The sequence below is a fragment of the Elephas maximus genome, chromosome 23 (genome assembly GCF_024166365.1).
Source record: "Elephas maximus indicus isolate mEleMax1 chromosome 23, mEleMax1 primary haplotype, whole genome shotgun sequence".
NCBI classification, from domain to species: Eukaryota; Metazoa; Chordata; class Mammalia; order Proboscidea; family Elephantidae; genus Elephas; species Elephas maximus.
The window spans coordinates 56227423-56249717 of record NC_064841.1 but is presented as its reverse complement, the minus strand read 5'-3'; positions in this window follow the sequence as shown (position 1 = coordinate 56249717).

Here is a 22295-nt window from a genome sequence, read left to right as displayed (position 1 = left end):
CCCACCCACTTCTAATATCCTTTCTTGGGTTGGCTGTAAAGCAAGGCTGTGTCTTTTACGTGTGTGTGTGTGTGTGTGTGCGCTTTAGGGGAAAGTTTACAGCTCAAGTTAATTTCTCATTTAAAAATTTTTGCACATATTGTTTTGTGACATTGCTTGCAATCCCCAAAATGTGACAGCACACTCCCCTTTTCCACCCAGATTCTCTGCATCCATTCATCCATTTCCTGTCCCTTCCTGCCTTCTCATTTTGCTTTTGGACAGGAGTTGCCTATTTGGTCTCACATATTTGATTGAATTAAGAAGCATGTTCCTCACAGTTGTTATTGTTTCTTTTGTAGGCTTGTCTAATCTTTGTCTGAAAAGTGGGCTTTGGGAATGGTTTCATTTCTGGATTAGCAGAGTGTCCGGGGGCTGTAGTCTCCAGGGTTCCCCCAGTCTCTGTCAGACCAGTAAGTCAGGTCTATTTTGGTGAATTTGAATTCTGTTCTATATTTTTCTCCTGCTCTGTATAGGCCTCTCTGTTGTGATCCCTGTCAGAACGGTCATTGGTGGTAGCCGGGCACCTACTAGTTCATCTGGTTCTCAGGCTGGTGGAGTCTCTGGTTCACGTGGTCCTTTAGTCCTTTGGGCTAATACTTTTCATGTGTATTTGGTTTTCTTCATTCTCCTTTGCTCCAAATGGGATGTTACCAATAGATGTATCTTAGATGGCCATTCACAAGCTTTTAAGACCCGAGATACTACTCACCGAAGTGAAAAGTAGAATATTTTCTTTATGAAATATACTAGGCTAATTGACCTAGATGTCCCCCAAAACTGTGGTCCCCAGCCCCAAGCCTCAGCCACTCAGTCTCTCAAAATGTTTGGATGTATCTAAGACACTCCTGTGCTTTTGCTTTGGTCCAGTTGTGCTGACTTCCCCTATATTGTGTGTTGTCCTTCCCTTCACTGAAGTTGATGCTTGTCTACAATCTAGTTAGTGATTTCCCTTCACACTCCCTCTCCACCTTTGGAACTATCAAATAATTTTTTTTTTCTGTGTGTAAACCTTTTCTTGAGTTTTTATAATAGTGGTCTCACAATATTTGTCCTTTTGTGACTGACTTTTTTTTGCTGAGCATAATGCCCTCCAGATTCACCCATGTTGTGAGATGTTTTGCGATTCATCGTTGTTCTTTGTCGTTGTATAGTATTCCATTGTGTATATGTACCATAATTTATTTATTTACTTGTTGATGGGCATTTAGATTATGTCCATCTTTTTGCCATTGTGAATGGTGCTGTAATGAACATGGGTGTGCATATGTCTATTTGTGTGACAGCTCTTATTTCTCTAGGGTATATTCCTAGGAGTGGAATTGCTAGATTCTATGATATTTCTCCCCCGTGCTCCTGTCAATTTGTTGTACTGTGGGGGCTTGTATGCTGCTGTCATGCTGGAAGCTAACAACACCTTTTTATGGAAGTGCCATATCATTTTCCAAAGTGGTTGTACCATTTTACATGGAAACCTGCAGTACCTAAGAGTTCCAGTCTCCCCAAAACCTCTCCAACATTTGTTATTTTGTGTTTTTTGGATTAGTGCCAATATTGTTAGGGTGAGATGGTATTTCATTGTAGTTTTGATTTGCATTTCTCTAGTGGCTGATGATCTTGATCATTTCCTCATGTGTCTGTTGGCCGCCTGAATGTCTTCTTTGATTAAGTGTCTGTTCATATCCTTTGCTCATTTTTAATTGGATCATTTGTCTTTTTGTTATTGAGGTGTTGACATGTTTTGTAGATTTTAGAAATAAGACCCTTGCTGATAAGTCATAGGCAAATATTTTTTCCCCAGTCTGTAGGTTCTCTTTTTACTCTCTTGGTGAAATCTTTTGATGAGCGTAAGTGTTTAATTTTTAGGAGCTCCCAGTTATCTAGTTTCTCTTCTGGTGTTTGTGCATTGTTAGTTATGATTCGTATGCTATTTATGCCATGTATCAGGGCCCCCGGTGGTGCAGTGGTTAAGCATTCAGCTGCTAACAAAAAGGTCAGCAGTTCAAATCCATCAGCCTTTCTTTGGAAACCCTATGGGGCAGTTCTACTCTGTCCTAGAGGGTCACTATAAGTTGGAATCAACTCGACAGCAATGGGTTTGGTTTTTGGAGTTTTATTACAACCCCTAGAGTTGTCCTGTTTTTTCTTCCATAATCTTTATCATTTTAGATTTTATATTTAGGTCCTTGATCCATTTTGGGTTGGCTTTTGTGTATGGTGTGAGGTGTGGATCTTGTTTCATTTTTTTTTTTTTAAAGATGGACATCTAGTTATGCCAGTACCATTTGTTAAAGAGACTGTCTCTTCCCCATTTGACAGACTTTGGCCCTTTGTCAAATATCAACTGCTCTTAGATGGATGGATTTACATCTGTGCTTAGTTATCTAGTGCTGCTATAACAGAAATACCACAAGCAGATGGCTTTAACAAACAGAAGTTTATTCTCTTACAGTTTAGTACGCTAGAAGTCCAAATTCAGGACATTGGTTCCAGGAGAAGGCTTTCTATCTCTATTGACTGTGGAGGAAGGTCCCTGTCTTCAATCTTCCCCTGGACTAGGAGCTTCTCAGTGCAGGGACCCTGGGTCCAAAGGACGTGCTTTTCTCTTGGCACTATTTCTTGATGGTATGAGTTCCCCTGTCTCTGTGCTTATTTCTCTCTTTTATATCTCAAAAGAAATTGGCTTTAGACAAAACCTAATCTTATAGATTGAGTCCTGCATCATTAACATAATTGCCAAAAATCCCACCTCATTAACATCATAGAGGTAGTATTTGCAGCATGTAGGAAAATCATCTCAGACGACAAAATGGTGAACAGTAACACAATACTGAGAATCATGGACTAGCCAAGTTGACACACATTTTAGGGGGACACAATCCAATCCATAACAGCGTGGGTTCTCAATTCTGCTCTTTCGGTCTATGTGTCTGTTCTTGTAACAGAATCAGGCTGTCTTAACTTCCGTGGCTGTAGAATAGGTTCTAAAATCAAGTAGTGTGAGGCTTCCCACTTTGTTTTCCATCTTCAGTAATGTTTTGCTATCCAGGCCTCTTCCCTTTCCACATAAAGTTGGTGATATGTTTCTCCACGTCATTAAAGAATGCTATTGGAATTTGAATCTAAATTGCATTTTATCCATAGATTGCTTTGGGTAGGATTGACATTTTCACAGTATTGAATCTTCCTATCTGTGAGCATGGTATGTTTTTCCATTTATGTAGGTCTCTTTTGGTTTCTTGCACTAGTGTTTTGCAGTTTTCTTTGTATAGGTCTTTTGCGTCCCTGGTTAGATCTATTCCTAAGTACTTTATCTTCTTGGGGGTTATTGCAAATGGTATTGATTTGGTGATTCAATTTTCAAAGTTCTCTTTGTTGGTGTAGCGGAATCCAACTGATTTTTGTATGTTGGTCTTGTATCCTGCTACTCTGCTTAATCTTTTTATTAGTTCCAGTATTTTTCTTGTAGAGTCTTTTCGGTTCTGCATGTATAGTATCATATCATTTGCAAATAGGGATAGTTTTACTTTTTCCTTTCCAATTTGGGTGCCCTTTATTTCTTTTTCTTGCCTTATTGCTCTAGCTAGGACTTAGAGCACAGTGTTAAATAAGAATGGTGATAAAGGGCATTCTTGTCTGGTTCTCATTCTCAGGGGGGATGCTTTCAATCTCTCTATGTTTAGGATGATGTTCACTGTTGGTTTTGTATAAATTCCATTTATTATGTCAAGGTATTTCACTTCTATTCCTATTTTGCTGAGAGTTTTTATCAGGAATGGATGTTGGACTTTGTCAAATGCCTTTTCTGCATCAATTGATAAGATCATGTGGTCCTTTTCTATTGTTTTATTTTAAGTGGTGGATTGTATTGATTGATTTTCTAATGTTGAACCATCCCTGCATACCTGGTATAAATCCCACTTGGTCAGGATATATTATCTTTTTGATACATTGTTGAATTCTACTGGGTAGAATTTTGTTGAGAACTTTTCCATCTGTGTTCGTGAGGGATATTGCTCTGTAGTTTTTGTGTGTGTGTGATGTTTTTACCTGGCTTTGGTATCAGGGTTATGCTGGCTTTGTAGAATGAGTTCTGGAGTATTCCTACCTTTTCTGTACTCTGAAATAGCTTGAGTAGTATTGGTGTTAACTCTTCTCTGAAAGCTTGGTAGAGTTCCCCAGTGAAGCTGTCCATGCCACAGCTTTGTTGTTGTTGGGAGTTTTTTTTTTTTTTTAATTACCTCTTCAGTCTCTTCTTTTGTTATGGGTCTGCTTCATTTTTCTACCTTTATTATGTTAGTTTAGGTAGGTAGTGTGTTTCTAGAATTTGTCCATTTCTTCTAGGTCTTCAAATTTGTTGGAGTACAACTGTTCATAGTATTCTGTTATGATCCTTTTTATTTCAGTTGAGTCTGTTGCTATATCACCCATCTCATTTCTTATTCTTATTTGCTTCCTCTCCTGTTTTTCTTTGTCAGTTTGACCACTGGTTTGTCAAGTTTCTTGATCCTTTCAAAGAACCAACTTTTTGTGTTGTTAATCCTTTCAAATGTTTTTCTATTCTCTCTTTCATTTATTTCTGCACCAATCTATTATTTCCTGTTATTTTCCTTTGCTGCTCTGTTTCTGTTTGTTCAAGTTGTAAGGCTAACGTTTTTATTTGGGGCCTTCTTTTTTGATGTGCGTATTTATTGCTATAAATTGGCCTCTAAGCACTAAGCACTGCTTTTGTTGTGCCCCAAAGGTTTTGGTAAGGTGTGTTCATTTTTGCTTGATTCTATGAATTTTTGTATCTCATCCTCGATTTCTTCTCTTGTTGTTGTTCTTGTTGTTGTTAGGTGCCATCGAGTCAGTTCTGACTCATAGTGACCTATGCACAACAGAACGAAACACTGCCCAGTTCTGCACCAAACTTAGAATCATTGTTATTTTTGAGCTCATTGTTGCAGCCACTGTGTCAATCTGTCTCCTTGAAGGTCTTCCTCTTTTTCGCTGACCCTGTACTTTGCCAAGCATGATGTCCTTCTCCAGGGACAGATCCCTCCTGACAACAAGTCCAAAGTATGTAAGACCCAGTCTTGCCGTCCTTGCTTCAAAGGAGCATTCTGTTTGCACTTCTTCCAGACAGAGTTCTTCGTTCTTTTGGCAGCCCTTGGTATATTCAATATTCTTCACCAACACCACGATCCAAAAGTGTCAGTTTTTCTTGGGTCTTCCTTAATCATTGCCCAACTTTCACGTGCATATGATGCGACTGAAAATACCATGGCTTGGGTCAGGCGCACTTTAGTCTTCAGGGTGACATCTTTGAAGAGGTCCTTTGCAGCAGACTTACCCAATGCAATGCGTCGTTTGATTTCTTAACTGGTGCTACCATGGCCATTGACTGTGGATCCAAGTAGAATGAAATCCTTGACAACTTCAATCTTTTCTCTGTTCGTCATGATGTTGCTTTTTGGTCCAGTTGTGAGGATTTTTATTTTCTTTATGTTGAAGTGCAATCCCTACCGAAGGCTGTGGTCTCTGATCTTCATTAGTAAGTGCTTCAAGTCCTCTCCACTTTCAGCAATCGAGGTTGCGTCATCTGCATAATGCAGGTTGTTAATGAGTCTTCCTCCAATCCTGATGCCCAGTTCTTCTTCATATAGTCCAGCTTCTCAGATTATTTGCTCAGCGTACAGATTAAATAGGTATGGTGAAAAGATACAGTCCTGACGTACACCTTTCCTGACTTTAAACCAATCAGTATCCCCTTGTTCTGTCCGAACAACTGCCTCTTGATCTATGTAAAGGTTCCTCATGAGCACAATTAAGTGTTCTGGAATTCCCATTCTTCGCAATGTTATCCATAGTTTGTTATGATCCACACAGTCGAATGCCTTTGCATAGTCAATAAAAGACAGGTAAACATCCTTCTGGTATTCTCTGCTTTCAGCCAGGATCCATCTGACATCAGCAGTGATATCCTGGCTCCATGTCCTCTTCTGAATCCAGCCTGAATTTCTGGCAGTTCCTTGCCAATATTCTGCTGCAGCCATTTTTGAATGATCTTCAGGAAAATTTTGCTTGCGTGTGATTTTAATGTTATTGTTCTATAATTTCCGCATCCAGTTAGATCGCCTTTCTTGGGAATAGGCATAAACATGGATCACTTCCAGTCAGTTGTCCACGAAGCTGTCTTCCATATTTCTTGGCATCGTCAAGTGAGCACCTCCAGTGCTTCATACGTTTGTTGAAACATCTCAGTTGATATTCCGGCAATTCCTGAAGCCTTGTTTTTCGCCAATGCCTTCAGAGCAGCTTGGACTTCTTCCTTCGTACCATTGGTTCCTGATCTTATGCTACCTCTTGAAATGGTTGAACATCAACTAATTCTTTTTGGTATCATGACTCTCTGTGTGTTCCTTCCATCTTCTTTTGATGCTTCCTGCATCATTCCCAGTAGAATCCTTCACTTTTCAACTTGAGGCTTGAATTTTTTCTTCAGTTCTCTCAGCTTGAGAAACACTGAACGTGTTCTTCCCTTTTGATTTTCTATTTCTAGCTCTTTGCACATGTCATTATAATACTTTACTTTGTCTTCTCAAGCTGCCCTTTACAATCTTCTGTTCAGTTCTTTTACTTCATCGTTTCTTCCGTTTGCTTTAGCTGCTAAACGTTCACGAGCAAGTTTTTTTTCTTCTTTTACCCAGTTGTTTTTAAGCAAGGTGTTGTTCAGTTGCCATGTATTTGATTTTTTCCCCCTGTTGTTTCTGTTATTGATTTCTACTTTTATGATGTTATGACCAGAGAGGAAGCTTTGTATTTTGATGTTTTGGATTTTGTTAAGGCTTGCTTTGTGGCCTAAAATGTGGTCCCTTCTGGAGAATGTTCCATGTACATTGGGAAAAAAATGTATACTTTGCTGCTGTTGAGTGGACTGCTCCATATATGTCTATGAGATCTAGTTGGTTGATTGTGGCATTTGAACCTTCTGTGTCTTTATTGACTTTCTCTCTAGATGTTCTGTCCTTCACCAGAAGTGCTGTGTTGAAGTCTCCTGCTATTACTGTCAAATTGTTTATTTCTGTTTTCAGTGCTGTTGAAGTTTGTTTTATGTATTTTGGAGCTCTGTCATTGGTGCATAGATGTTTATTATGGTTATGTTCTCATGGTGGATTGACCCTTTAATCATTATATAATGTCTTTCCTTATCCTTTATGGTGGGTTTTGCTTTAAAGCCTATTTTGTTGGAGATTAATATTGCCAGTCCTCTTTTTGGTTATTGTTTGCTTGATATATATTTTTCCATCCTTTGAGTTTTAGTTTATGTTTTTGTGTCTAAGGTGTGTCTCTTGTAGACAGCATATAGATGGATCATGTTTTTTATCCATTCTGCCACTCTCTGTCTCTTTACTTGTGCATTTAGACCATTTACATTCAGTGTAATTATCGATAGGTTTTTTATGAGTTTACTGCTGTCATATTGATGAATTTTTTTTGTGTGTGTGTGTGGTATCGATGGTTTCTTTGTTCCACTTAATTTTCTGTACTGTGTTCTTTTTGTTTATATATTTTCTTTTCATCTTTATTGTTGATTTTGTGTTTGCTAAGTCTTTATGGGTACTGGGAAGTCTTTATATTTTTCTTCTTTTTTATTTTGATGGGTAGGTTTGTTAGCTTCCTTTGTAGTTGCTTGAAATTTATCTTTATCTTCCTAAGTTTAAACAAGTATTTTATTTCTTGATATCACCTTGACTTCACCTCCATATGGAAGTTCTGTGACTACACCATTTATTCCCTGTGTTTTGTTTTGAAGTTGTCATCATTTACACACTGACATCTTTGGTTCCATATTTTCAGTCTTTTAGCTTTGTTTTGTTTTTGTAAATTCCCTTTCTGGGTTGGTATCTGGCTTATTGTCCTGTGTCCTAGTCTTGAATTGTTGTTGATTCTCTCACTGGAGGACTCTTTAATATTTCTTGTAATTTTGGCCTGGATTTTACAAATTCCCTTAATATCTGTTTATCTGGAAATGACCTAATTTCACCATCTTATTTGAGAGACAATTGTGCTGGATATATAATTCTTAGCTGGCAATTTTTTTCCTTCAAGCGTTTATGTATGTCATCCTATTGCCTTCTTCCGTGGTTTCTGCTGAGTAATCAGAGCTTAGTCTTATTGGTTCTCCTTTGTTGGTGACTTCATTTATCCCTATCTGCTCTCAGAATTCTTCTTTGTCTTTGGTTTTGGCAAGATTGATTATGCTATGTCTTGGTGACCTTCTTTTGGGGCCTATCCCATATGAGGTTTGTTGAGCTTCTTGGATAGATATCTTCGTGTCTTTCATGATATTAAGAAGCTTTCTACCAGCAGATCTTCCACAATTCTTTCTGTGTTTTCCATTATCCCTCTCTGATCTGGTACTCCAATCACTCATAAGCTTTCCCTCTTGATCCCATCCCACAAAATCCTTAGGCTTTCTTCATTCTTTTTTCTGATTGTTCCTGAAACAAATTGGTGTCAAGGGATTTGTTTTCAACTCATTAATTTTGCTTTCCATTGTCACAATTCTGCTCCTATGACTTTCTATTGAGATGTCTAATTCTGACATTTTATTGTTAATCTTTTGGATTTCTAGTTGCAGTTTTTGTATGGTTTCTAGAAGTCTGTTTATTTTGTCATTTTGTTCTTGTATTGTTTTCCAGAATTCTTCTATTGCTTTGTCTGTGTGTTCCTTGGTCCAGTCTGTGTTTCGCCTGATTTCCTTCTTGATCTCCTGGAAAGCCCTGTGTATTAGTCCTTTGAATTCTTTATCAGGTAGTTCCATTGCCTTATCTTCCTCTGGAAGGTTTTCTGGTTCTTTATTTTGCTCACTTCCAGCAGCCATCTTGTCTTTCTTCATGTGATTTAATATTGATTGTTGTCTCTGAGGCATCAATAAGTTATTACATTTATTTATTGTATTTTTGTTCACTGCATTCTGAATTTTTCCTTTCTTTTATTTTGGTATGTCCGAGTAGTCTGGGTGTGTATGCTACCCCGTTTTTCATGTCATTGAAGCTGTCACCTACTGTCTCCAGGTGACCAGAAAAGCTACTAGGTGTGAGAACCTGGGAATCTGTTCACTGTTCTTGCAGGAGTGGTACAAATGCAGGTGAATTTTTTTGTGAGATGATGAATCTGTCCTGCTGGTCACCTGGCCATGGGTGCAAGGGGTATTCTCCCTAGTTGTTGGGTTGGGTATTGTGTGTGTGCTTCTTTGCCTACTGTATGATCAGGGTGCAGGTGCCCAGGTTGTTGGCCACCAAATGTGTGGTGCCAAGACTTACCTACAGTCCTGTGCAGGCAGGTCTGAATGGGTGTGTTCAGAGCAGACACAGGACTCTGATTGCAGTAGGGGTGATGTGGGAGGCAAGACAGGGGGCTGTTGGCTGACCCTGGGTGCCAGATGGAGGGCATGCTTCTGTCTGCTAGAGCATATAGTGAGGGGGGATGGGTAATGCAGCCAGTCCTTGAGTGCCTGGTGCCATTGGCTCTAGAGATTGGGAGGCAAGAGTAATCCTCAGGCTTCTATCATGGGTGATTAGATGAGGTGGGTAGTTCTGCCAAGTGCCAGGCCCCCAGTGTGGGTGGGCCAGATCCCTTCTGAGGGGGCTGGGCAGTGTCAAATGTCATAAATCTGCAGCTCCCACTTGGCTGCTGCAGGTGAAAATGGGCTGTAGGTGGGTGCCCTGCCTGTTTATTCCTAATAGGGGTGTACTGTGCTGAATCAGACAGTAAGGTGCTGGTGCCAGTAAACAGCAGGGGTGAAGAGCACAGCCAGTCCATGGACCCCATAATGCCAGTGACTGGGCAAAGAAGTGGGTACCTCTGGACCCAGCTGTGAGTTCCCATAGTAGGGGGCATGGTGTTGTTCAACACCATGGGACTGGTGTTGGGTCAGGAAGGGGGATGGGAGAGGAGGAGGCAGTGCTCCTCAGCCACAGAGCTCTGGTGGGGTAAGGATTATGGTGTCCACACTGTGGTTTGGGAGCCTACACTTAATCTTCACAGGTCTGGTGTCACTCCTGTTTCATTCTGGAGGCGTGTGTAGATTCGCTGCTGCTTGGCTGCACCAGATGGGGTGGGTGTTGGCTTGGGATGTTGCTGTTTGCCTCAACCTGTGCGTGCTGTGCAGATCCAGCTAGCAGGACACTGGTGATCCCATGATCTGTAATACCCTGTTTCTTCTGTTTTTGAATTGTCTTTCCTTCTACCTGTCACTCATCAGATTCTTCATCTTTGTCTTTGATGATTAGGATTCCTAAATTGTCATGTATATCCGACTCAATTGTTTTCTTGGATCTTTGTTGTAAGATGAATGACACAAAATGTCTGACTATTCCACCACCTGGGCCCTGTCTTGTGAGGCAATGTCTTGGACATCTCCTCCTCCGATGTCCTCAAAGAGCAGCTTCTGCTTGAGGCTAGGTTTTCCTGCCTTTCAAAAGAAACTATTCATGCCAAGGGCCTCTTCTGGGATTGTCCCAATTGACAAATATTACGTACGTGGGACAGGCTGACATGATATCTAGAGATCATTTGTAATCAATTAATACTTGTGATATATTTGAAACAGTACTAGACACAGGGGTTATGGGGAGAAATGTGACTAAAATAATGTCATTCTCTGTCCTCTAGGAGGTTACACTTGAATTGGAGAGGCAAAATTAACGTATAAACAATAGTAAATGACATAGGAGAGAAAATAATTTGGCAAAATAGTATAGAATGTAAGTACTTTATAAATTAAAGAGGAGAGTTCTTTGGGGGAGATAGCAAGATTTTTTTTTGTTTTTGTACTTTATATAAAGGTTTACAGAACAAATTTGTTTTTCATTAAACAATACACATATTGTTTTGTGACATTGGTTGCCAACCCCACCACATGTCAACACCCTCCTTCTTGACATTGGGTTCCTCATTACCAGCTTTCCTGTCCCCTTCTGCCTTCTCGTCCTTGCCCCTGGGCTCTTATGCCCATTTAGTCTCACTTTGTCTTTTGGGCCTGTCTAATCTTTGGCTGAAGAGTGAACCTCAGGAGTGACTTCAGTATTGAGTTAAAAGGATGCCCAGAGGCCATATTCATGGGGTGGAGGTTGTGGTAGTTCTGGTCCATTAGTCTTTTGGACTAATCTTTCCCTTGAGTCTTTGGTTTTCTTCATGTTCCCTTGCTCCAGATGGGTTGGAATGAGTGAAATATCTTAGATGGCCACTCAGAAGCTTTTAAGGACCCAGACATTACTTACCAAAGTCAGGTGTAATGGGCCATAACTACCACAACCTCTACCAGACTGACTCCAGCACTACTAGATGGTGCCTGGCTACCACCACCAACTGCTCTGACAGGGATCCCAATAGAGGGTCCTGGACAGAGATGAAGAAAAATGCAGAACAAAATTCTAACTCACAAAAAAAACGGACTTACTGGCCTGACAGAGACTGGAGAAACCCCAAGAGTATGGCCCTTGGACACCCTTTTAAGTCAGTACTGGGTGGTACAAACAGATATTAACCAAAAGGTTGAAGGTTCCAGTCCACCCAGGGCCACCTTGGAAAAAAGGTCTGGTGATCCGTTTCCAAAAAATTAACCACTGAAAACCCTATGGAGCACGGTTCTACTCCGACACACACAGAGTTGCCACGAGTTGGAATCAACTCAACAGCAACTGGTTTTAATTATCATTTGTCTTGAAACATGTACGAACCTGGCTACAAAAGGGGTCAGTGTCATGGATTGAAATGTGTCCCCCTAAAATATCTGTCAGCTTAGCTACGTCATGATTCCCTTGTGTGATTGTCTGCCATTTTATCATCTGATGTGATTTCCCAAGTGTTGTAAATCCTATCACTATGATGTAATAAGAGGGATGAGGTCTACAAGATTAGATAGTGTCTTAAGCCAATCTCTTCTGAGATATAAAAAGAGAGAAGCGAGCAGAGAGGCATGGGGACCTCATACCACCAAGAGAGCAGCGTCAGGAGCACAGCGCGTCCTTTGGACCCAAGGTTCTTGCCTGATATGCTCCCAGATCAAGGGAAGACTGATGACAAGGGCCTTCTTCCAGAGCTGACACAGAGAGAGAAAGCCTTTCCCTGGAGCCAGCGCCCTGAATTTGGACTTCTACCCTACTAGACTGTGAGAAAATAAACATCTCTTTGTTAAAGCCATCCACTTGTGGTACTTCTGTTGTAGCAGCTCTAGATGACTAAGAGAGTCAGATTCCTGTCTTTGTGATCTCTTTAGCAGATTGCCTGTGATACATCACATTCTGGTTTAATGCTTATTCAACAACAAAATTGTTTTCATTCTCTTCTACCTTTGTGAAGAAGTTTTCTGGGTTGGGAACAGGTTTAACTTTTAATTATAATTTCCCCAACAGATCTCACACCTAAATGAGTCTGGATAAATCCTAGAGGTTTATTTTTATGAAGCTCCCAGGTGATTCTTAGGAACCAGTGAGCTTGAGAACCACTGGACTAGAGCCCTGGTTCTCAAACTCAGCTGCACATACTGACACTGAGACCATGCAGAGAGTCTAATGTAATTGGTCTGCTGTGACCTGAGGTTGAGATATTTCCCTGGGTGATTCTAAAGTGAAGCCAAATTTGAGGACCCTGTACTAGATGCTATGTAAGATCCCTTCTGGCTCTAACACTTTCCAGTTTCAGAACTCTCACTTCACTTTGCCTTTATAAGTACTTATGTGGTGATGCTATTATAGCTCATGTCTGTAGACTAAGGGGCTTTTCTCTGCTTTTTGGCTAATGGTCTCATACCTACCCCCTGACATAGGGGTTCTCATATTGACAGAAAGAATAGGGTATGAAAATATGGATGAATCCACATAAGCTAATTACCACTGCAAGAGAAACAACACAAATTATGCGTATTACCAGAAGTATGTTGGAAGTGTCACAATAACATTTTAGCTTTGGTTTCTGTATAATTATTATTGATATTAGTAGAGAGTTTTTCATAAATAGAGATGTAGATCAATCTTATCAACAGTGTATTGAATTGTGATGACCACAAAGTAACCACTTTTCAAATTATTTCTGTATTCTTAAATGCTATTTGATGTGCATGTGTTTTTACGTAAGGAGAGGAACACATTGCAAATGTGGCAGGGGTTCCAGCTTGGGCCTAAATTGTGTCAATCACTAAATTCAGACCTGTTTGGGCATGTCTGGTTATTAACTGGTGGGCAGACCAAAAGGAAGTCTGTTTGGAGGTCAGAAGGAGGAGCCTCCTTGGAAGAAAGAAGTTACCAGGCATGAAAATGTTGGCCCAGTACAAAACCTTAGTCCGTGGAAGGAAAGTCGAGGGTGTTGTCATTCTGATTTGTCTCATGACCCAGCTCCTGTACTCATCTCTGGCTCTAGGAAGAGAGAGGACTGATAGTATAAACTCAGAAGTGTGAGGTTTTGGCACCTTCAGCCTCTGGAAATTGGTTGTAGCCATGCATGGTGGAGACTACGGTATTCAGCAGCACTTTGCAGGAACTGGTGACAAACCCTGGTGTCTGGTGGACATGGAGTTAGTTACCTATGGAGTGTGACCAGGACAGGAGAAGGGAAAAGAAAAGAGGGGTGCTATATTAGAGTTGTGTGGATAGTCCTTGACCCTGAGTACCAGTGAGCTGTCTCCTGAGCATCTGCAGAACTACTGAAGGGCCTCTGGAGGTGAACAAGGGCTAGTAAAACCCAGCTTACATAAATACTGCTAGTTTCCAAAGTTCCCGACACCTGATTTAGAGTCAGAGCTCCTGTGATATCTTTAGGAGATTTTCTAATTCAGTTCAGCAAATTCCAGGCATTGTCAATTGTTTTCCGCTCCTATATGACTGATTATTTGGTTTTGATACTATTCATGTAAGAGCTGGTTCTTTTGCAGTTAGGATGGCCTTGCTCCTCTGGTGGGTATGTGAGTGGAAATTCTGTTAGTATAAACAATTACAGACTGTTCAGAGCTCTAAACTTTTTCTTATGATGTGCTTATGAAAGCTTAGCAGAACTTGTGTGGTGACTTGGAGGCATCTTTCTTCCCCTTCTTTACCTTCCTCCTTCCATAGTTGGGAAAGCATGTCTCTGTTCACAATAGCTTGGGTTACATTTCAACTTGAGAAGCCAGACTCTGGACTGTGAAACCTCTATTTTTCCAAGGGGGTTGAGCTTGACATTAGTTAAAGAATCACGTCTTCTGCTGGGAGCAACTGCGTTGCTCTGCTTCAGCAAGTAATGAAAAGCATGGAATACAGATGTCAAAAGCTGATTTTAGTTCAAATCACTCCATTTAACTTCTGATGCGACCTTTCAACTCTTATAGAATTCTGAGTAGAGCTCCTCCAGCTTATCAGCCCAGGAAACCACTAAGAAAACCTCCAGTAGATAGAAAGTAAATCAAAAGTCAAAGTCAGTCTTCAGTTATTCATTGCAACCAAAAGAAGACCTGTAAGGTTGATTGCCTTTTAGGATGGGATTTATAGGAAAAACTTATTGATGAAAGCCCAGGTATTATCAAAAGACTATTTCATTTCTCACAAATGCTATTTTAGAATCAGATTTCCTTGTGTTTTGTTCTGAAGACATTTTACTTTAGAAGCCAATGTGGCAGTGGGAAGGACAATGAGCTATTAATTCCAGGTGAGAGAAACACAGAGAAGAGATTCTGATTTTGAATTATTTGAGAGGCTGCAATGAAGTGGTGTGAACTTCTTAGTTTTCCCAGGAACTCAGAGAAGCCAAGTTACTTTTGTTAAGTTTCATATTGGCTATATACTCTGTTTTTAAAAGCATATGTGAACTGTTTCTGCAGAATAGAAGGAAATAGGCCATTGGGTGCTATCCATGAGTTTGATGAATGCCGGCATTAGTCTGCATTTCACAGGATGGTCTATATTTGGAGGACTGGGAAACTGGAATGTCCAAATAACTGCCGAAATACCCTTATTTCCTTGATCTATTTATCCTCAGACACATGGAATCAGATTATTCAGCTGGGATTCTTAATGCACGAAATGGAGGAAACATAGAAAGGTGATTTATTGAAGATTCTATTTATATTATTTTATCAGTGTGCCATGGAATCTTAGTCATGCAACCTGGCCTTAAGGACAAATATATCTCAACAATGTTTTATAAAATAGCTTTCTCATCCTTGGACAATTGCTCTGCTATCAGCATATTAAAGGTCCTGTTACAGTTGTTAGCTGCTATCGAGTCAGATTCTGACTTATGGTGATCCCGCAAGAGGAGAATAGAACTAATTCATAGGGTTTTTAAGGCTGTGACCTTTCAGAAACAGATCCCCAGGCCTGTCTTCCAACATGCCTCTGAGTGAGTTCAAACTGCCAGCCTTTTGACTAGTAGTCAAACACTTAACTGTTTGCATCACCCAGGGACTCCATATTAAAGGTCCTGTTATTGTTGTTGTGTGTTATCAAGTCGATTCCCACTCCTAGTGACCCTAGGACAGAGTAGAAGTGCCTCATAGTGTTTCAAAGGCTATAAATCTTTATGGAAAAGGACTGCTACATCTCTCTCCTATGGAGTGGCTAGTGGATTTGAACTGCTGACATTTCAGTTGGCAGCTAGCTGAGTGCTTAACCATTGAGCCACCATAGCTCCTTATTAAAGGCCTTAGGTCCCTGTTAACATACCTCAGAGGGGCATTTTCTGAAACAGAAAAACTGCATAGAAGACCACTGAATTCTGGAAGCAGGGAGAGTGTCCTTGAAACTTCAGGAACTCTCTGGGAGACCCACATGGAAGATGAGATGAGATTCTTTATCTCGTCTCTGCCCAAGTGCAGAGCAGAGAAGGTATAAAATATAAATATAATTGCAATGTGCTTGATACTTTGAAGGATACAAAGAAGTAATAAGTATGGTTTTTATTCTCCAGTGCCTTATGATCTAACTGCAAAGATAGCATGTAAACATGAACAGTTAAGAGGCAGTGTATAGTGAGTGAGGAGCCCTAGTGGCACACTGGTTAAGCAGCTTGATTGTTAACCAAAATGTCAGCAGTTTGAATACACCAGCTGTTCCACAAGAGAAAATGTAGCAGTCAAGAGGAGTATGTAAGGTATGGCAGACAGGTATGGCACATGACCTGGGCACTGGGTGGGGGTGCCACAAGCAGTTTCTATTAGCCTGGTATGTCCTTTCTCAAGCATGGTAGACACCAATGCATATAAAAGTCAAAATAGTAGTCTGACAACCGAATTTGGTACCTAAATTTTTGTAATTCATTTTTGTACATTGCTATTCAAATAATACTAACCATCGTGGACTCCATCGCCAGCTGTGAGAAATCATTCAGCAACTTTAAACTATACTTCTGTATTTGAGAGTCTTCATGGGTCAAAGCAGACTGTGTGATCAGAGGTGTAGTGAGGAGAGGGGGCAGAACAGGGCAATTTCTACCAGGCACAAGTCCACAGGGGCACCAAACATGGTACAGAATGAAATTTCAAGGCACTACAAATATGAAAGGCACCTTTGTGAGGTAGCCAAACAAGAGATGGGAAGGCATTTTGGCTGACACATCACCACTATCAACATCTATTCATCTTGAAATTGGGGGGGGGGAAGGGCCTGCAACTTAGAGATTGCCCCTGGGCGCTTGTTACCCTTGCTATTCCTCTGGTGGCAGTCATCTTCTGTAAAGGTTTACAGCCTTGGAAATCCTAAGGGGAATTTCTACTCTTTAGCATTCTTTAGGGTTGCTATTAGTCAGAATCGACTTGATGGCAAATGGGTATATGGTGAGTGGTGTACAGAATGTGATGGTTTACACAGGAGGAAAAGATACTTTCTGATGATTAAGGAACTGCATTTGTTCAATTTTAAGATCAACATGTACTCATTAAATAAATTTTAGAGGCAGTGCCCGCATGGTGCTGTAGACAGGAGCACCATGCCATCCGTCCACAGCAAAGACCCAAAAAAACTGAGTAAAAAAGGTACAAACGTCAATCCTGGAATCCTAAGCATCAAATGAAGGGATAAACAACCAAGCACCGGATGGAATGAGAAACTGAAAGAGAATGGAGAATGAGAGCTACAGAGTAGAGGTCCCTTATCAGCTAATATGGCACAGATTCGCTATCTTGGGCCCCTCAGCCACCAAAATTGGTGGACAGAGAGTATTGGAAGGCAACTTCATGGAGATACCAACAGGAGAGAAAGCACCCAGTAACTAGTGATACATGCTGTTCCACTCCTCACCCTTCTTCCCTCTGCACAGCCTCTGCTGCTTTCCAGTGGGCTGCGGTCCCTTGACCTGGGAGACACCAGCACCTTGCCACTTGGATTCGCCCTGCACCCACCAACAGGCTTCTTTAGAGTCATTTTTTTGTTGCTGTTTTTGCTTTTTTCTTTTTTTTTTGGTTTCTTCTGTCTCTCTAACATCCTTCCTTTCCTTTTTCCCAAACACCTGGTGCTGTGTGCCATCTCTTCTCTTTCTTGATGGGCTGAGCAGTGTCACTTGGCTGGTGAGCCCCTTACCTGGTCTGCACAGCCACGTCAGTGGGCTCCCTGGGGGCATTTTTTTTCCACTTCGTTTCTTGTCTTCTTGTTTCTCTCTACCTTCCTTCCTTCCTTTCCTTTCTCCTGAATACTTGGTGCTGTGTGCCATCTCTGCTTCTTCTTTACAGGCTGTGCAGTGCCCCTTGGCTGGAGAGCCACTTCCCTGGTCTGTACTGCCAAGCCAGTGGCCTCCCTTGGGACTTTTTTTTTCTCAGTTTCTTTTCTCTCTCTACCTTCCTTCCTTTCTTTTCTCCTGAACACCTGGTGCCATGTGCTATCTCCACTCCTTCTTGATGAGTTGTGCAATGCCACTCGGCTGGGAGCTGCTTCCCTGACCTGTGCCACCATGCCAGTGGGCTCCCTCGGGGCATTTTTTTTTCTTGGTTTCTTGTCTTTCTTTACCTTCTTTCCTTCCCGTCCTCTCAACCTCCTGGCATTTTTTCCCCTCAGTTTCTTGTCTCTCTCTACTTTCATTCCTTTCCTTTCTCCTCACCACCTGGCCATGTGTGCCTTTCTCTCTCTCTCTCTTCTTTTTCTCCCAGTCTCTTATTTCTCTCTCCCTTCCTTCCTTTCCATTCTCCCACTCATCTAGCAGCATTTACCATCTATGCTCCTTCTTGATGGACTATGCTGCGCCATCCAGCTAAAAAGCCATCAGCACACAGCTTCCCCTGGTCCATACCACTCCAATGGCAGGCTCCCTCAGCAAGTTTTCTTTTTCTTTTTTTTTTTTTTTTTTGGATTCTGACTCTCTTCTTTCCAACACTCACTTAGCTGCACACATTACATCCTCCCCCATCTCTCCTGCCTATCTGCTCTGTGTGCCAGGCACCACACCTCCAAGTGGCACAGGCACAGACCACTGAACCCCACCATGCACTGCTCCCAACCCCATGCATCACAAATGACCCATTCCCACCTTTTCCCCTCCACTGGACCTGCCCTGCTCCACCATAGCTGAGCAACTGGCCTTGCCTACCTGTACAAGGTGATAAGAAGTATCATGCTCAGAGATGAGCAAAAAACAAAGAACACCCAGCCCACCTGGCTAGATATAACCAAATAAAACAAAAAAATCGGGACAAAACAAAAGATCTATATTCAATAAATGAGGAAAATAATTACTGGATACCCCGAAGAGAGCAGACAATATCAAAATATATTAAAAAAAGGACAGAATGGCTTCAGTAAGCACCCAAAGAAAACACGAGATGACCTTCCAGTAGAAAAAAAGGTACTGGAACTACCTGATAAGGAATTCAAACCTCTAATATTCAGGAATCTCCAAGAGATGAAGGAAAACACAGACATAAATAAGGAAAAAATAGACAAAATCATGGAAAAGACAGAAAAATTATGGAAAAAGCAGATAAAACAACAGAAGAACTCAGGAAAATAATACAGGAACAAAATATTTTTAAAAAACATACTAGAAATTATATAAAAAGAGCAATTAGAAATCCAAAAGATAAACAAGATTTCAGAAATGTACAGTGTCATAGAAGATTTGGGGAGCAAATTTGAAACAATGGAAGACAGGATCAGCAAAATTGAAGACAAAGCCTTGGATACCACTTTGAGGAAAAATCAGAGAAAAGAATGAAGAAAAATGAAGAAACCCTGAGAACGATGTGGGATACAATCAAAAGCAAAAGTTTATGAGCAATCAAAGTTCCAGAACAGGGGGTGAAAACAGAAAACACAGACGGGATCATTGAAGATTTACTGACAGAAAACTTCCTAATATCATGAAAGATGAAAAGCTGACCATCGAAGAAGCTCAGTGAATGCCATATAGGATAGACCCCAAAAGAAAATCACCAAGACATATTGTAATGACACTAAAACAAAAGACAAAGAATCCTGAGAGCAGTTCAAGAGAAACAAAAAGTCTCATGCAAACAGAAACACTACGACTAAGCTCTAATTACTTAGCAAAAATCATGCAGGCAAGAAGGCAATAGGATGACTTATAAAACCTGGAAAGAATAAAATTATCAACCAAGAATAACATATCCTGGAAAAATCTCACTAAAATATGATGATGAAATTAAGCTATTTCCAGAAAAATAGAAATTGAGGGGGTGTGTAAAAACCAAACCAAACTTAGAAGAATTATTAAAGGCAGTCATCGGTTAGAGAACCAACATCATCAGACAACAACCTGAATCTAGGACACAAGGCCACATCAGCCAGATACCAACCTAGGTAATGAAATATCGATGATAAAACAAAACTATAACATTTACAACGGAGAACCAGAAAGGTTAATCTGTAAATAACAACAGTGTCAGAACAATAAAAGAGGAAATGAATGGTGTAGATATAGAACTTACAAATGGAGAAGAAGCCAAGGTGATACCAAGTAATAAAAGACCGGTTCAAACTTAGGAAGACAGGAGTAATTTCAAAGTAATGACAAAGGAAGTTAACAAGCCTACTCATCAAAATTAAGAAGAAAAACAAAGTTTCAGTAAACACAAAATCTACAAAAATGAAAAAAAAAACAAAATCCACAAACAAAAGGAATTCAGCACAGGAGAGTAAGAGGAACAAAGCAAATGTCAGTGCCACAAAAAAATAGAAAATAAAAAAGACCACTACAAAATTACAGGAATAAACTCAAACCTATCAATAACCACACTGAACATAAATGGCCTAAATGCACCCATAAAGAGACAGAAGATAACAGAATGGATTAAAAAAACAGAATTCATCAACATGTTGTCTACAAGAGACACACCTTAAGATGAAAAAAAAAAAAAAAAAGCCAACAGCTACCAAGAAAGAGCAGGAGTGGCAATACTAACCTCATATAAAATAGACGTTAAAACCAAATTCCACCAAGAAAGACAAAGGAGGCTATTATATAATGATTCAAGGGACAATCCATCATGACAGCATAACCATAATAAATATCTATGTTTTACCCAATAAACAGGGCTGGAAAATACATAAACTCTGACAGCACTAAAAAGAGAAATTGACAGTTTCACAATAATAGTAGGAAACTTCGATACACCACTCTTGGTAAATGACAGAACATCTAGAATAAAACTTAACAAAGACACAGAAGATCTAAAGGCCACAATCAACCAACTTGACCTCATAGACATATATAGAAAACTCCCCCAACGGCCGCAAAGTAAATATTCTTTTCCAACGCACATGGAATCCTCTCCAGAGTAGACCACATCTTAGGCCACAAAGCAACTCTCAACAAAATCCAAAACACTGAGATGATCCAAAGTATCTTCTCTGATCAAAATACCACAAAAGTAGAAATTAATAACAGGAAGAGCAAGGGAAAAAAAAAAATCAAATACATGGAAACTGAATGACACTCTGCTTAAAAACCACTGAGTAATAAAATAAATCAAAGATGGAATAAAAAGTTCCTAGATCAAACGAGAATGAAAATACATCATACCAAAACCTTTGGGACACAGCAAAGGCAGTCCTCAGATGTCAAATTATAGCAATAGATTCACACATTACAATAGAAGAAAGGGACAAAATCAAAACATTAGCTACACAACTCGAACAAATAGAAGAAGAAGAGCAAAAGAAGGCCATAGCCACCAGGAGAAAGGTCAGAACAGAAATAAATGAAATAGACAATAGAAAAGCTGTAGGAAAAAATCAACAAAATCAGGAAACCATGCGCCAAATTGACAAAAGAAAAACAGGAGAGGATGCAAATAACCCAAATAAGAAATGAAATGGGAGACATCACAACAGACCCAACTGAAATAAAAAGGATCCTAACAGAGTATACTATGAAAAACTATACTCCAACAAATTTGAAAACCTAGAGGAAATGGACAAGTTTCTAGAAACACACTACTTACCCAGATTACCACAAACTGAAGTTGACAATCTGAAGAGATCCATAACAAGAGAAGAGATTGAAAAATTAAAAACAAAAAACTCCCAACAAAAAAAGGCCCTGGCCCAGATGGCTTCACTGGAGAATTCTACCAAACATTTGGAGAAGAGCTTGCCCCAGTACTACTCAAAGTATTTCAGAACATAGAAAAGGAAGTGATACTTCTGAATTCATTCAATGAAGCCAGCAAACCCTGATACCAAAACCAGGCAAAGACACCATAAAAAAAGAAAATTACAGACCAATCTGCCTCATGAATATAGATGCAAAAATTCTCAACAAAATTCTAGCCAGTAGAATTCAGCATCATATCAAAAAAATAATACACCACAACCAAGTGGGATTCATACAAGGTATGCAAAGATGCTTCAACATTAGAAAATCAATCAATGTAATCCACCACATAAATAAAAGAAAAAATCACATGATCATCTCAATCAACACAGAAAAAGCATTCAACAAAGTCCAACATCAATTGCTGATTAAAACAAAAAAAAAGAACTTCAATAAAATAGGTATAGAAGGGAAATTCCTCAACATAATAAAGGGCATCTGTACAAAACCAACAGCCAACATTATTCTTAGTGGAGAGAGGCTGAAAACATTTCCACTGAGAAGAGCAACAAGCCAAGGATGCACTTTATCACGACGCCTATTTAACATTGTGCTGGAAGTCCTAGCTAGAGCAATAAGGCAAGAAAAAGAAATAAAGGGTTTTCAAATTGGTAAGGAAGAAGTTAAACTGTCCCTATTTGTGGATGTCATGGTACTATACATAGAAAACCCAAAAGACTCCACAAGGAAACTACTGG